Raw genomic sequence first — 16,890 nt, forward strand, 5'->3', positions numbered from 1 at the left:
AGTCCTCATCCTTAAAACAAAATAACCCTCCAATCCTACAAGTTCTTAGTGCATAATCAATCTGAATACAACAGCTTTTTCCTCATGAAGAATTCCTAGACCTGTTTGTTCACAATTTTTGCAGATGTTTATTTGAGTGCAAGCAACACAGTGTAATGAAACAAATGAGTTGGAAGTGTCAGAATGCCCAATTATCCAACTCACTGCCTGTCTATGGGGCTGAACAATGGGAACTACTAGGCATGCTTTACTGATTTAACTTCGTTTAAACTATTCCTGGCATCAAAGTTGCATTAATGTGATAACTTCTGTGTGGCAATTAACAAACTGTAACAATTGGAGACATTCATACAGCCTGCTGGGGAAGGGCTGCGGAGTGGGCACTTTAGCTGTTCAGCTAATTTCCTGTTGAACCTGAAAGGAGGAAGGAAAAGATTCGATTCTGGCTTCCTTCTCACAAATCTGAAAAGTAAGAAAAAAATCATCAGGAAATCTGAATAAGAGTTCCTGTATCTCCTCCCAAAAGAACCTAAATTCTTCTCTTTGCCAGTTTATCCCTTTAGCCACCATGGCAATTTCCTCTCCTTACTTGCTCTCAATTCATGTGTCATAAAAAAAGGATGGACAAGGGGAGGAGGATATCATTGTCAGGGAAAGGTAGAAGTGAACAGAAAGCAGGTGAGAATCAACTAGAAAAAGGCAGAAAAATCTCATTATATTCAGGAAAAGGACAGCTGGAGTAGTAACTGCAGGTGGATCATCAGGGGAATGGAGAACCTGAAGATAAAAGAGCTATTCCCGAGTCCTGCACACTAAGGAATTTTGGAAAGAATAAACTTGATCTTATGCTCTGAAAGCAGCCAGGCAGGCCCTGTTTTCACAGACATTGTTCTCATTGACTTATATGTAAGTTTTCTTTGAACAGAGACCACAGATTTGAACTCACCTTGTTCAAATAAATGTATCTTTTATACATGCAAAATGTCACTTGACTGTAAATTATTTCAGCCTGTGCTTTCTGTGCTAAGTGGTAGAATATAAAGTGGACTGAGACACACATTATGCGGAATTCTGTATGATTGTTAATAATAGCTGCCCAGCCATTCTCCTACAATTTTATGGCTTAAAAATAACGCTCAGCTGTTCTGGAACAAGAGGCCATTGGAAAGGGGTGAGGGCAGAATCTTTCATAACCTCTGAGTGGAAACAGTAGCCGCTGATCTGTTGGCACAGGAATTACCCAAGCCTATTATTATTCTATAAAAAGCAAATTGTTATTACCATACGTACAGACCTCCATTTGCTGGTGCAGAATCAGAACAGCTATTTCCTGACAGCCCATGCTTCTCAGAGCTGTGTTGCGTGTGTCATGCAAAGGAGCTTCTTGGGGAGGGAGGGTAGCAAAAATCACTCATGAGATGATGACCACCTACTGTGCATAACTACAAGGGCTTTTCCAGGGGATGTGACCTCCAAAATTCCTGTCAGCACTAAAACAATACAGCATATTTCTTACCTTTTTGTAGTGGAGAACAATACATAACCACTTTTGGTGGAAACACATTTTTATTGGCCAAGCCCACAATTTTTGCTCCTGTTTAGTAACACATATTCATGTAGGAAATGAGCAAGTAAAGGAGTAGAGAGCTGAGCTCTCTAGAGGGCATTTGAATTTTCTAGCTTCAAGAGAATTTTAAAATCCTTTCAATAATAAAGCTTTGTAAGAGCATGCTTTTTGTTGACTTGAGGCTGAAAACCCAACCCCAAGTCTGTGCTAAAGCAACAGCAATTGTCTTTGTGTGGAATGATAGTGTGACTTGGCAATTTTTGTGTCAGATCAGTGAACAGTATTTTTTTTTCTGTCAAACTGACTTCCAACGAATGGTTTGCAGGAGTAAATACTAGTAATGAGTAAGGCTTACAAAATTGTGACCTGCCAAATTTTGACAGTTTGCTCTTTTAAAAAACTCAGATTTTCTAGAGATGTTCTTCTGAAAGATGAGAAGTGTAATATGTGCATGACAACCCAGGGGTAAAAGCAGGCAGTGCAGTCAGATCTTGAACCATGTTGCAGGAGTGTCATGGCTTTCCTGTAGAATTTGTATGTCACACAAGATCATGGATGCATAAGAGTAATTGTCTAATTCTGCAGCTTGTCCTTATACTGATGTGGGGTGGGTTTGCCTCACTGGGTTCTCAAATCAAATATATTTTAAGTGTGAGAAAATGGCTCTTTATGTTCACATACTGTATGAAGTGCTTAATCATTCATAGCTGAAAATTAGCTGAGTGTGATTATTCACCAAGGTACATTAACAGCAGCTGGTGTTTTACTGCACTCCCACAAGAGAAAAAAAAATGCTGGTCCAAAATCCATGCAGAGCTTTTAAAGTCATCTGGGTGAATATCTAATGTTAAATGGACCAAATCTTCCTGCCTGCACCTTTACTGACAGAGAAAGTCTTGTTTTGAAATTTCCTGCAGTAAAATTGGAGAATGAAAATGTTTCTTGGGCAGTGTGGCATAGAGGCCAGCTCCCACTCCTTCTGTGGTTGCTGTGTCTCTGTTTCTGGTCTGGGTGGTGGGGAGCAAACACTGGACACCTGTTCCCTGGGGAGGAAGCGAGACTGAGCTTGTGTCCTCTTTATTCCAGGGTAGAAGCCAATCATTGTGGAAAACCATACCCAGGTCTGTCTGTGACTTCTGAGGCACTCCCCTCCACTGTCTTTATCTGTGTACCAAAACTCAGAGGAGGTGCTGTGATGACACCAAACACTGGTCTAATGACTGCTTATACATTTTCAAAGAGAGAGATGCTCTGCTAGAAACAACATGTTTATACTCCTATTATATTTATACTATTACACTTATTTTACATAGTTACAGTGGAAGGTGAAAGCAAAAAGTGTTGTAGAGGTCAGTCAGTCCATTCACCTGCCCCAAGACAGTGCAGATAAAACCAATGCGTTTCCTACAAGTGTCTATATAGCTGTTCTTAAAAGGCCTAAATAATGGTGATCACAAAATCTCTGTAGGCCAACTCTTCCAGGTCTTAGCTATTCTTACCACTAGAAGAAAGCTTTCCTGAAGTCTAACCTAAATCTCCCTTGCTGCCTTTTCAGCCTATTTCTATACATACAAACCTTGGCCCACATGGAAAAGGGCTTATTTCCTTTCTCTTTCTAGCAGTCCTTTTCTATGTTTGAAGATCGTTATCGCATCTCCCTTCAGACATCTTTATTTTTAGACTAAACAACTCTGCTTTTCCCAGACTTCCCTCCAAGGATAGGTTTGAGACCTCTGGTGATAATTCTTTTCATCTGAAATCCTTCAAGTCAGCCTGCGTTGTTCTGGTATTAGATACTGCGCCCAAATCCAGCTGCAGTGCTCCAGCTGTGGGAGCCTCGCTGCTTCTGAGCAAAGCAGAAGGTTTGCTTCAGCTGTCTTAGGAGCAGTGCTCCCCTTTACACATCCCACTTTGATATTTGCTTTCTCTGAAAAGCACAATATTCTTGGCTCGCATGCAGTTTACGACCTGTTATGATTCGCAAATCCTGTTCTGAAGACCCACTGCCTCTCCAGTTGTTTCCTCTCTTCTGGCTTTTGTCAACTGCACGGGTATATAGATGTGTGTACATATACATATATATATATATGTATGTACATGCACTCATTACATTTCTGTTCTGCAGCTCCACACTTGTGGAGCTGCAGAACAGAAATGTAATGAGTGCATGTACATATAAAGTGCATCCTCATTTGCTCAGGAGACTTCCCTCTGTCTCAGGATTACTTGGACACTAAATCTCTTCCTCTAAAGAGATCTGTTGTACTTTCTCACCTTGATGCTCTCTTAAGGCCTTCGTGACACCAATTTTTTAATGAAAATACTGAAAACTCACCAAATTAAAACAGGTTCCTGCACTAAATTCAGCTTTCCTGTTTGGCAGTGAAGCAAGGCTTGTATGATTTTTCAAATAGTCATGTACCAAACTGTAGTTTCACCTATACCTTGGTTCGTTGTGTGGTTTATGATAAATTGGTAAACAAGTGTTGGAATAGTTACTAAAGTCAAGACCTAGTATGTGAAAAAGCCTCTGCTTTTTCATTCTCCATAAGAGCCATGATGCCATGGAATAAGTTGTTTGTAGGATGTGTAATGTAGGTGAGCCATTTATGTTTGTTTATAACTTTTATTGTCTGCTTAATTGCTACATGCAAATATTTTAATTTCATTCAATATCTTTCTGGGATTTGAAGTTACTTTGATTAATCTGAAAGCGTACTGAAGGTATTTGAAAAAATGAAACACTTTTAATCAAGATTTCCTGAATATAGTTATCTGGATGCAAATATGTATTTGTCTATTCATCTGCTTGCATTTTGTTGTAGAGATGTTTGTGTGCAGCAGGACCTTGGCTTAACATGTGCTTGATATCTAGTCCCAAATATCTTTGTAGTTGTCAGATAGCTAAAAATTTTCTGCAGACTGGCCGGCCTCCCTCTTTGGCAGCCTCTTGAACCTAGTTTACTCAGGCCACAGGGAATGTATTTGTTTTTCAGTGTTTGGGATAATAGGCTTCTCCTCCTCAATTAGGCAAGAGAACTTCTGTTCAACCTAACTAGGATGAGAAATGGGATGTAGTTACTGCAGGCAGGTTTATGCTTAGGTTTGTGAATCTATGACACATTTTCTGCCTTGACTTTGCACTTTGTAAATGTGCAGGAGTGACTGAAAATTCAAAATCTACCTCACTTTTGGAGCACGTATCAAACTGGTTTTGTTTAGGGGGTTGAGCACATTTGTCACAGGTTTTTTCAAGGTTATTAATGTGTCAGGATCTTGCTATGGCAGAGTTTTGTCCCTGCAGTTTTGTTCTCATGGTGATAGAGCTGTCGCTTCAGCAACATTTTGACACCTAGAATTTTTTCACCAGTGTCCTTAGTTGTACTAAGTGATTACAGTCTATCTTCAGTGATGAGCAGAGTTTAGATGTAATTCCCATTAAAACCCAGCGTCTGTCTCTCTGCCCTTCACACTGCTTCAAAATCACAAGAGCAAAACAACATCACAGTAGTAAACTTGGCTTTCCAGTCCTAATCAGGAGCAGTGCCTGTGTGAAATCAATGGCTCTTAGTTTAAATAGATCCGTTTGGAAACTTTTCCCTTTCCTGTTGGCTTTGTATACTTTTTCCAGATTAACTGATTTATCTTCATGTTTAATGGAGGAGTCACTAGCAGTTCCTACTTGTAAATTGCTTAAAACTTTCCATTACAAAAGATGTTTGCAGCCTTTCCTTTGAGAAGGTCCTGTCTTTTTCGTGTTTGCAGTGAGTGATCGTATGCAGCATTAAGAATGCCCTTTGGTTAAGGAAATGCCTCTTTTTATTATTATTTTTATCCTATTCCATAGAATGTCATCCAACTTGTCCTGCAATATCAAATATTAAAAAATGCCACCTCACTTTGTTGCCCTGTGTGCTCCAAGAAGTGCTGGCAGCCCACCAAAATCACTATAAAGTCTAAAGCCAGGCTCTCACTTGTGCTACAACTGCAAAGGAGGAGAAAGGACTGTGAGTGCTGGAAAGGTGATGTAGGAGTTATAGTTAAGTGGTTCAAAATTACTTCTTGTTTTCCAGGGAGAAGAGAGAAACCCCCTCTCCCAGTGCAGCTTTCAAGCAGCCTGTTGCTCATTGTTGCTCCATTGTGCCTTTGAGGGCTAAAACTTCTTTAGGCATTGGTGACAGGGCCTTGCTCCTCCAACTGGTCCTCATCTCAGGGAAAAACCATGACAAAAAAGAATGTCTAAAATTCATCCCACGTTCAGCTTATGCATTCTGAAAGAAAAGGTCCTGTGGTGTAGAAGGCAATGGTCTGTACAGTCACAGAGGTGTTGATTGCACTTGGCCACTGTAGAGCCATGCAGTGCAGGCCACCTTTACAAGCTGAGTAAGCATTTCCTGAATGCAGCAGGGTGGATGGATGTCTTGAACCTGATCCATGTTACCAAAGCAAAGGCACACTTGTTGCTCTCTCCAACAGGTCTGGCTCTCTGCAATGGCTAAAAATTACCTTTTGAGTCACCTGGTGCCTTGTGTGCCCCCAGACACCAGCTTGCTCTTGTTGTGCATCACTTGCCAAATCTAGTCTGGTGCTCCTAGATAAGCAAAAGCTGCTGCTAATTTCAAGAGATTCCCTGACTAAAACCTAGTGCTGCATGATAATTTGCAGAGTGATTACTCTTGCCCTTTGGTATTGCCCTGTGTGCAAGGCAATATGCACTTCACTTCCAGTACATGTTCAGATATGTAAACCTTGTGCAAGTGAGTCTCTCAGTAGTTCACCAAAATTCAATCCTGAATCCAACCAAGTAGTTAACTTTGAAGACTGCAGTATCAACCACTGTGACAGGTGCAGCAAAAGTGTGTTCCTATTTAACGTTTTATTCCATCTTAGATAGGAACATACATTCCATGGTGAATTCTGTCTCCTTCCACTCTCTGTCTATTCCCCAGGTATTTGTTTCTTGTTATTGTTGGAGCGAAGAAAAAAAGCCACAGCATATTGAAATTGCCACACTTCAAGGCAACATGTTTTGAGAAACTTCCTAAACAAAAAGCTACTACCAGTCTCCAAGCACTGTCTCACTGCACAGCTGGAGAGGACCATCAGGGCTTGAGGAGATGCCATCTGTGCAATTTCAGGGCCACAAAGGTCTTAGAAAGTGTTAATGACATTCCTTAAAATGTCTTTTCTGTGGAAAACTTCAGAGCATCTGTCATTTGTAAATTTTAACTGTGGGAATATCCTGCAGAAGAAAAATTCGAATCTTAACCTGATGTATTGGTTAAATATGGATTCTCTGGCGCAAGTGACTGTGTTTTAATATTTGTGTGCCCTGCTAGGGTTAAGAAATACAACAGCAATTAAAGTAGATGCACTCTGATAACTTGCTTGTGCATCAGTGCTATTAATATCCAGCTATCTTTTTGGCTAGTTTCAAACAGGAGAGCAAAAGAATATCCCACAATATGCCGAGGCAATACCTTGCATCATAAACAGCTGTGACTGCAATGAAATAAGACTTACACCACTTTATTTTATGAAGTGTATTTTGTCAAGCTCTTGACAATGTCCCCCTGTTATCAGGGACTACCATGTGCCCTACAGTGTAAAGCAGACATTGCCATTTGTGTCTCAACTTGTCCAGCATTCCCATGTCTTTGAATTTCCTGGCACTTTAACTCACTCGATAAATGCAGCTTTCTTTTCTTTGTGCATCAGACACAGCTATTTCCCAGTGGCGATAAACCTGAAGAAACATCCTAAAAGCTAGATAGATACATCTCTTCCACATTTATTGTGGATGTAAAATACTCTGCAATGAATATAAGCTGCTGTCAGGCATGTAGCCACAAGATGGGTGTTTTTCTCACATATGTATCCATTTCTTTTAATAATGAATAATGGACTTTGTATTTAAAAGTGATGTTTCTATGAATGTGCTAGATTGTGCTATATTTCTTTCACATGAGTATATTCCCATCATGGCAAACTTCTCACAGAGCTTGCCTTAGGGGCTTTTGTTTAAAGTAATGCACTTTAATGAAAAAGAGCTGCTGAAATTTGTCAGCTTCTTCCAGCATGATTGCATTTTCGTGGTGATTTAAAAAAATCTTTACCCACTTTATGGTCTTCATGCTTGTTCCAAAATCCCTGTTCATTTTTAAAAGTAAAAAGATATATCTACACACATATTACCAAAAGCCCTAAAACTGCCTTGGACCTTTTGCATGAATAGTCTCATTGAAGCCAATGAATAATAGAGGTAGACTTCAGCTGTGTGCAATTTTCAAGCTCAGGCTGTAGGGTAGATTTCAGATATTACAAGCAATTTAGAGACGTACACTTTGTGTGTAGTTTTCAAAGCCAGCAATATATTTTAAGGGCTTAATACCTAATGAGAAATGGATGAAAGTGATACCTCATTGCCAAGAGATGATTTTGGAAATGATCAGCCTTGACTAAGTGAAGTAGAGGTATCTTCAGAAGAGTGAGGAAACGTGAGTGAAGTACCCTCGTACTTGTAAAGGTAAGTGAGTGTGCAGGTCCTTGTAAGTTAATTTTGGGTTTTGCATATTTCTTGGTAGAAGTTCAAGTCCTCTGGCACCAGGCAGATGGGTATGGCAAACGGCAAACTATGGCTGCAGTGATCTGTGACGCACAGGTTCTTGGTTATTTGTTTTCTCCGGGGTGCTGTAGGGCAGACTAACTCAAAAATAGTGCTAATTCCTGTAAGATTGGCTCTCCTTTACCAGTGACAGTAAGGAGCTGAGTGGCTGTAGTGCTGAAAAGTGAGAAAGCATTTAAAGGGGACTGGCATGTCCTTCAAGACATGCACTGTAAGCCCTGCTGGATGCAAGGTGGTCTCTGGGGGGCTGCTGAGGAGATGGACCATCCTGTGGGGCGGCAGCTGTGCTCCTGCAGCCCAGGCTGCACAGCTGTGCTCCCACCAAGCAGCTCTGCACTGAGCCAGCACCGAAGGCAAAGATGACCTGCAGCACAGAGTTCTGGGAGCAGCTGGTATGTAACTTACAGGGGACAAGGACAGGGTGTGCCACACCTTGTTCTGGAAAATACTTCCTAACTGCAGGGTGGGCTGGATTCACAGACAATTGGTTCCTGTGATTTTGAGGAGCTACCTACACTTCAAGGTCCTTTTCAAATCCAACTGGCTTCTCCTGTCTTCTGAGTATCTTGATGGACCCTGACAGATTGACAAAGTCAATAAGGTTGCCAGGAATCATAATTTTTGGAGATCAATGTTCATGTATGAATGCTGGTGGAAATCTGAAACTAGAAAGGTATACACACCCACATACTCAAGAAATAGAAATACAAAGTAAAAATACTCTCTCAGAGGCTTACTCTGCAAATGTTTCAGACTATGTCAGACTGGCCCATGTAAGAAAGTTATTATAGAATCACAGAACAAGCTGAGGTGGAATAGATCTATCAGGACCATTGAGTCTTGGTCCTGGACAGGACACTCCCAAGAATCACATCATGTGCCTGAGAGTGATGTCTGAATGCTTCTTGAACTCTGTCAGGCTTAGTGCTGTGACCACTTCCTCAGGGAGGCTGTTCCAGTGCTCATCCACCTTTTCTGATAAAAACCTTTTACATATCCAGCCTAGACCTTCCCTGACACAGTTTCATGTTTCCTATGTGAGCGTTGCAGGATCAGATGGTCCTTCCTGGCACAGAAGCAACAAAAATGAACAGCAAATGAAACGTACAGCCTGACCATCTGATCACACACTTTTCCATAACAAAGATCAGTATCTATTTTCCAATGACAGGCCTTGGGTTATTGTTCAATGCCTCTCTCGATTATTTGGCAACATTGTTAGGTGTCCGTAATGGTTGGCTGTAAACCTAAAACTTGATCTCCCTTTCTTATTCCATATTGTTCTAGATAGGCAAGCATTTCCTCCAGAGCCTGGACTAATTTCTCTTTAGAGATGTGCAAAATTTCACCAAGCAGCACTTATATGGTGTCAATCTAATGGTTCAGCAAAGAAACACATTTTAGAGGTTATTGGATAAATATGAAGTCTGTAGGAACTCTGCAATCTATGTAAATTCTTCTTCAGTAGGAGGAAAATTCTTTAATATGGGAGTAGAATTTCTTCAAATCAATACTTCCTTTTCCCTTAATACATCTTTAAGTGTATCTTTAAGAGTTAGAAAAAAATTAGCACCTCAAAAAAAAAAAATCAGTTCCTATCAGAACATGCCCTGAAGGAGTAAATGAATCTAGAAAGGGCCAATGTTTTTGTTATTGATTTATATCAGATGTTCCAGTGATGGGCAGAAGTAAATTAAGTGGAGTCTGGTCTTCAGTGGCATCTGTGCCTTTTTAAAAATTGGATTCTGTTTTGAACTTGCTAGTAGCTCTTCAGAAACATTCTCAGCTTATTGGGAAGATACTTTGTCATAGAGCAATTTCTGTTTTTTTCTTCTGCAGTGGGGTGTCCATGCTGTCTTATTCTGCTACCCATTTTAGAGTGTTACTCCATATGGGAACCAGGCAGGCAAATGCTTCCTTCCCACACAAAATGATATCTAGATTAGCTGGTTTTGTAGCTCATATATAAATGTCTAGTGGAGCTCTCAGGATTTTTTTGAATTGCAAGTAATATACAAACTGAGTTATTCGGTAGTTGAAGTGTGACTAATGCTTGTTTTACATAGTTCAAGTTGATGATTAAAAAGTTTGAAGCTTGGTTGAATAGAATTTAGTACCTAATACTCTGCAGAGCTTGTTTTCATTTTGCATTTAATCAATTGGTTTTTCCTTTAATGGATTCTCTTTGAAATTTTATGTTTGTACCAACGCACAGACTTCACTATTGCTGTGTTGCATTACCAAGGGCAATATCAGTTTAAATCACTTCACGATAAAACTTTGCATAATCTGCACATACAAACTAATTAAATGTCAGGTCATTGTAATACAGAGCTCATATTATCACCATGGGTCACTAGAAACAGCAATTAGTAATTCATGTGTAATCCAGTTAAATTCAAATTAAGAAAAAGAATGTCAAGTCAGAGTTTTGTTCCCCGTTCCTAGTTTTTATAATTTTGTACAAGTTGATGGGGGCACTTAAACATACAGCTTCAGAAGTGGTTTTTAATTTAATTTGATTTATACTGCTCAAGCATTGCTTTTAGGTTGTTCTAACCAGTGGTCATATGAGTGCTTGTACTTGGAAATTAATTAACTTTAGAACATATACATATTTTGAATATGTTAATCCTTCACTAACTACCCTGTTATTTTACTGATGGATATTTAATGGTTTGAAGGACCTCTGCATTCAGCTTTTGCAAGCAGAAATAAAAAGTGGCTGATTGTTAGGTGAACTATGCAACTCATAAATAAATGAAAGAGCACCATGGTAGAAAGTCACGGAGGTTGTGCACCCTGCCATGTGCTAGGTGAAGACAAGAGAGAAGGCAGGAGAGTGCTTTCTTCCACAGCTGCCTGGTGGGGCAAGGGCTCTGTGCTGGGCAGCCCCAGCTGGGGCTCTGTCGTGCCAGCTGTCCAGCTCATCCTCTGGGTTGTATCGTCTGGTGCCTGCGGGGAAAAAAAGGTTCTGCAGGATGCATTGTCTTAGGCTGCCACGTGAGATCCTGTCTGCAGCCAAGGACTGGGCAGCTGCGGTCAGTGTGTCCTTCCTGGAGCTTCTGTAGGTGTACTGCAGCCAGAGCAAAATCTCCACTGCTACAGTCCTCCTGCTATGGCTTTTTTTGCTTGGAGCTGCAGATAAGGAGGGCATGCTCAGTATTAGGTACTATCAGCTTGCTCTCCATATAGTTTTTATAGGATTTTTCCTTTAATTTTCCTAGGTATATTTGGATTCAGGCTTCTTCGCATTTGCCTTTCTGTGGTTAAAACCTCATTAGGCTCCTATCATATTTCAAACTAAATAGAATATCCTGACTAAAATGTCAGTGACATTCTTATAATGGCTGTGTCTGAAAGAAGCTAAAGTACTGGTTGTAATTTATTTATATATCATGCAAAGGTCTTAGGTGATTTAGAGAGAATTCTAAAGACAAACAATCATTCTGATCATGTAATGGCATATTCTCAGATTATTTTAGCTTCATCAGAAGACTTTTAGTTGGTGCGAGCAGAGTCAGGGCTGGATTAAAAGTCACGGTGTGATGATACTCACTATTCCCAGCCCTGTTCTTCAGTACTGCTCAGATCCATACATAACCAGTTACTGGTTTCACTGGGTGGTCTGTTGTACATTGTTTTCTCACAAGACTATCGAAATCTCTTCAAAAAAGATAAAAGAAGCAGCATATTCTAGGGCACTTTTATTTTGATAAGTCTCAAATTTAAGTATCTTAAGTATCTTAAGTTCTGGGTTTAAAAGATATGGCCTTCTTTTTTTGTTGTTTGTTTTTTCCTTAACAAAGTGAAAATTCAAATGCTAAATCACAATCAGCCAAGCCCATCACTGCCAAATTAGGGATGACAAGTATACCCTGCTGTGTATAATTCCAGAGAGATGTTTTCAGATATGAATTTGGCTTTCAAAATGGCATGATTTCTTTGTAGCTTTCCTGTAACATTCACTTTGTAATACAGTGATTACTGAGCATTCAAAAATAAGTGGTTACCCCAAAATATTTTTTGCATTCAGTTTATTGGTGTGTGCAGCACAGCTGTGAGTTGGTAACCTGTAGTAGTGCAAAATACTGAAAACTTGAACAGCAGAATCAGATAAACCCAGAGATTAATCAAATGCTGTGCTAATTAATTTTTTATATTAAATTAAAGTGTTTTGCTTGGGAAAGTTGCTGTGAGAGCTGCAGAATTTTCATTCCCATCCCAGGAGAATGATACCAAACCCAGCCAACCCTCCAGCCAATGGTACAGAGAGAGGGCTGGTGGGTGTCACAGGGAGCTGGAGCTGCCACAGCTGAGCATGAAGAAGGCTGGGATACACTTATGTCTCTTCTTTTCTGAACTGATGAATTAACAAATATCACACAAGGATGCATCATTCTATATCAGCTGAGATCCTGGCCTTTTATTTTGGAGAAGAGTGTTTTGAAAACAGAAAGACAAAGTAATGAAGAACCTGAAGATGGGAAGTTGCCATACTACCAAGAGCATCCTTGCTTTAGTGGAGCTGTATTTAAGTACTGCTGTGCTCTTTGCCATTGTTTCAAAAAGGCAATTATGCTGAGTTCATTATGATGACATCAAAGGCAGAGAGCTCCCACCATCTATTATGCAATCACTACAGCAAGTCTGCTGTTCATGCCTGTAGAGAAATGGTAGTGGGTATTTTGTTTTCCCACTTTAAAGAGTAAATTCAATATCATTTATAAACAATGAAGTCAATAAGAAATTTGAAAAATGTCTCTGACAATGAGCCTGCTTAAGAGTAAATATCTCTTGGTGTCTTTAAAGGTTATTTTAGACAGTACAGAGTTTACAGAATCCCAAATGGGAGAGTTTGCTATTTTTATGTACATTAAGAGACAATGACATCAACTCCCTTCACAATGATGTTGACAGAAAACTCTACTTGGTTTTGAATACTGTGATTTGTTTCCTAAACATAGTCTTAGATCAGGTCTGCTCTGCAGAGCAGCAGGGATTCCCATTTCCCTCACCTTGTGCTAGCCTAGGCACAGTAGCAGTGATGCTGCAGCTGTGTGCAGCTTGTCCCAGGCAGTGAAAACGGGAAAAGCCAGCCACAGCAATCAGGCACCACATGGTTGTTCCCTTCCCCTCAAAATCATACACTGCTTTATAATTTTCAGATAAATATAATTTTTATTTGCTTGTGGCTTTGGGTTATTTGATTTTCTAGTTATAATGGATAAAATTTTAGCTTTTACTTAATAAAAAAAAGTGGGTTTTTTTTTCCATGGAATTGCATGCTGCTGGAGTATGTTGGTTTCTAAGAAAACACTGTGAATGTTAACAAAAAGTAGGTGAAAGTGATCACTATCTCAAGTGGGCATCAACTGAAAGAAAGCATGTTTTCTCATGGGGCATTTAAATGTTTGGAGATCTTTAGTTATGAAAGAAGTTCTGTCAAAGGAAAGGTATTGAAGTGGCTTAGTATACATGGAAATGTGAAAGTGAATGAGGATAAATTTAAACTTGAATTAGCTGTGAAACTGGGATGCTTTCATCATTGGTAACGGATGAGTCAAAATAAAGTGCAAATATACTTAAGAACTGATAGGTTAAGTTTGTCTTGACCTGTAGGTGTAACAGCTCAGAAGCAGCCTGGTCTCACTCGCGTTGCACAAGCTAATGGAAATGCCAGGATTAATTGCCTGTGCACCCATATGATGACATGAAGCTGCTTGTATACACTCAGCAAATAAAAGCGACACAGATGTTTCTTCTGAAAAAGCAGTGCATATCATTGTACCAACTTACACAATGAGAAGGACAAGGTTGCTGACCTTGGTTTCTGGAGATGTTACAACAGCCACATCACCAGAAAACTCCCTCAGTGTCCCCCCAGGGTGATATTTGCCAAAGTTGTATGCCGTATGTTGTGGTCTATGTGGGTGCATTTAGAAAGGAAGCACCCACAGCCATGCAAAAATAAAGTACAAATTGGTGTTTTCTGACCATGTGTCTCTATGAATTTAGCACTACTGAGAGAACAAGTATGCTGCCATTTCAGCTGGGTTTTTGGGGGAAGATCCGTGGCTATGTATGGAGACACTAGAGAAATAATACTAATTGATAAAAATATCCATTGCTTTTTGTGGACAGCCAGAAGAATTGTCTTTGTGCAGACCAGTACTACCTCTGTGCCCATGGAAACAGCATCCATTAAAAAGAAAACTGCAAAATTCATATGCGCATTAGCAGGAGCATAGAGGGAATGAGATCGTGGTTGTAATAAATCCCTTACCTTTTTACATTCCTCCCTTTCACTTTGGTAACTGCAGCACTGAGAACTTTGCGCTCAACTTAATGCTACATCTGTTCACTTCTTTCTGCCCTTGTAGCTCTGAGGCATTGGGCTCAGATGTTTCCCAGGGCTCCTGCTAGGGAGCTGCATTTCCAAATGTGCTTTACTCAAGCTTTCTTTATAACCACAAAATCCTACGTATTGGCTGGTGGACTCTGGGAACACAGACTTCCACTGGGTAGGAAACACCAGGTTGCTTAGGTCTAAGAGGCAAAGCCACATCACGTGCAAAAAAGATACTGAAAATGCTTCTTTTCATGGCATGCAGCATCACTGCTTGTGCTTGCTCCTTGAAAAGCAGTTCATTTAAACTGTCCTGCTTTGTTTCCATAAATGTAATCTATAGAAGTAATGATAAGCCAAGCAAGCTCTAAGGGTCCTGGCACCGTCAGGCTCTTTAGGATTCATTGTAGCAGGGGAGAACATCTGCAGTCTGAGGCTTCGGGAGTTTGGAACGAAAGATTAGCCTGTGTGTTTAACCAGCAAGGAACTGTTTTTAAATAAATGCCTCTCCTATTCGTTAACACTGAGAAAGGACAATTAAAAAAAAAAAAAAAAAAAAAAAAAAAAAAGTGGTCTCACATAGCTTTAGAAAAGACCAGGCCAATTTTGGCCGTTACTCCAAAATTCTTGTTTCGTCACTTATGGCTTTTCCCCCTCATTCCTAAGTGTGTCTTGTCAATGACTGTGACATTTCTAGCAGCCAGGATATATTCGTGCGCTGAGGTCCACAGTCCTGAATGTGAGCTGAAATTGTTTGAGATTCAGAGAAGCTCATCATCCTGCTGTCTGCCTTAAGTATGTGGTGGTGGGCAACCTTTCATTATACGTTCCACCAGGGAAAAATCACACATCCCCTCCCAGTGACTGACAAGAGGCAGTGAAATCTCATCACTTTCTGCTCTCCATCACCCTGCCTCAGCCCGTCAGCTAACTGACAGATGGGACATGGTCCTGATGTATAGGTATTGGGAGATGAAAGAACAACTCTACAGCAAAATAAACCCACAGGACACAAGTAGGTTTTAAAATGACCTCAGGAGACGTGTCAGTCAGCACACAGTATGGGATTTTCTCAGGTAGGAATTGCATTTGCGGATTGTGTGTGTTGTTTAAACTGTAAAACACCCTACTGCCAACCATTTGCCAAGCTGTTTCTTTCTGAGATGAAGGAGGGAACTGGATCTAGGGCTCCCTGTGTTCATAAATAGAGATTATAGATCTGTATCTACTGTTACCTATCCATTTACCTGAGTATGCTGAATGTCTCTTTTTAAAATGACACTGGATAAGTTTTGTGTACAGTGGAGCAGAATTCTCCTGTGATGTTGATTACAATACACACTGTGCCCATTTCTTATTTCCGGGGCACAATGACTTAAAAAGTTGTTGAAGCAGAGAGAGCACATGGATCTTGGTTTAGTTTAATGGCAAATCACATTTGTCAAAAGTGCAGATAAGGGAGCCTCACCCCAAGCAATTTCTGTAACAAAAATTGGAACAAAACTTGACCCTGGAATCTGTGAATTCTGATCTCAGTGTGGGAGTTGTGCTTGCAGGAGAGTGGTGGTTTCAGTCCTTTAATAATACAAAGGGCTTTGCCACAGTGTCTGCCTTTCATGCCCTTCCTCCCCACCTAAGGGGAGAATTTTAGCCTAGGATTATTTTTTTTCTCCTATGGAGATGAGCAGTTTGTGAGCTTTTAAAGGCCAGAAGCAGAGCCTCTCAGTAGCTCAGCAGTGATTTGTGCTGTGGTGAGCTGAGCTGGTGTGTGTGGAGCTGTTGGTGAGCAGGAAAGCAGCAGTGTTCCATGAGGGCAGCTTCCCTGACTAGCATCACATAAAGTAACTTTTTTGTTTGTCTGAGGATGGCTGATTTGTTGTGCCACTCAAATTAGTACATATTTGGGGGAATGAGTCTTTCATGGGACAGTGGTTTCTTGTCCCTTACAGGCAAAATAATTTGTCAGATACAAACTTCAGTTTGGGGTATTTGACTGCCTCTAGTGCAGGAGAGGGGGGAGAAAAGAGTTGAAATCAATGTATTCACAGGTGAACTCTCAGGTGTTCAGAGGGTGTCGCACAAAGCAGATCTGTATGGTTGTCTGGAAATCAAATATACCTTTACATTGCTCTGAAGTGATTTACTCTCAAGAAGAAAACTCGACTAATTTTTCAGCAGTCAAAGATAACAAAGACTGCTTCAGAATTTCCCATCTAAAATTTTTACATTTTTTGGTCTCTTTAATTACCTATATACTCATAGACTGTGTAGTACAAGGCAGTTGTGAGCCACTCTTTGGCCGTAGCAGGAAAAACTGGGAAAGGTCTACTGAGGAAATTAAAAATCAGC

At 40.3% G+C, this 16,890-nt stretch overlaps 1 protein-coding gene across 8 annotated transcripts in view; it reads left to right on the plus strand.

Annotated features, from left to right (window-relative positions):
• RBMS3 (RNA binding motif single stranded interacting protein 3) overlaps window positions 1–16,890 on the plus strand; it is a 704,594-nt gene that overhangs the window by 150,101 nt on the left and 537,603 nt on the right. The window lies entirely within an intron of this gene.

This window comes from Passer domesticus, chromosome 1 (genome assembly GCF_036417665.1).
Source record: "Passer domesticus isolate bPasDom1 chromosome 1, bPasDom1.hap1, whole genome shotgun sequence".
Taxonomy (NCBI): Eukaryota; Metazoa; Chordata; class Aves; order Passeriformes; family Passeridae; genus Passer; species Passer domesticus.